The sequence below is a fragment of the Aptenodytes forsteri genome, unplaced genomic scaffold (genome assembly GCF_000699145.1).
Source record: "Aptenodytes forsteri isolate BGI_AS27 unplaced genomic scaffold, ASM69914v1 Scaffold284, whole genome shotgun sequence".
Lineage (NCBI taxonomy): Eukaryota > Metazoa > Chordata > Aves > Sphenisciformes > Spheniscidae > Aptenodytes > Aptenodytes forsteri.
In genome coordinates, this window is record NW_008794445.1 from 3927136 (window position 1) to 3927437 (window position 302).

The window sequence follows — 302 nt, forward strand, 5'->3', positions numbered from 1 at the left end:
AGATATTGAACAAGACTGGCCCCAAAACTGAGCCCTGGGGAACACCGCTCGTGACCCGCTTCTATGAAGAAAATTAACTCTATCCTAGCCAAAACCAGCACACAGTATTGTACCCCGCTGGTACTGCACCCCATTGGCATCACACCCTACTGCCACTGTACCCCATAACTGGCACCCTATCAGCATTGCACCCAGTCGGTAATGCACCCCACGGCTGTTGCACCCCATTGGCATTGATTGCACCCCACTGCTGCTGCACCCCATTACTGGCCCCCCCCCCCCCCCCCCCCCCCCCCCCCCCC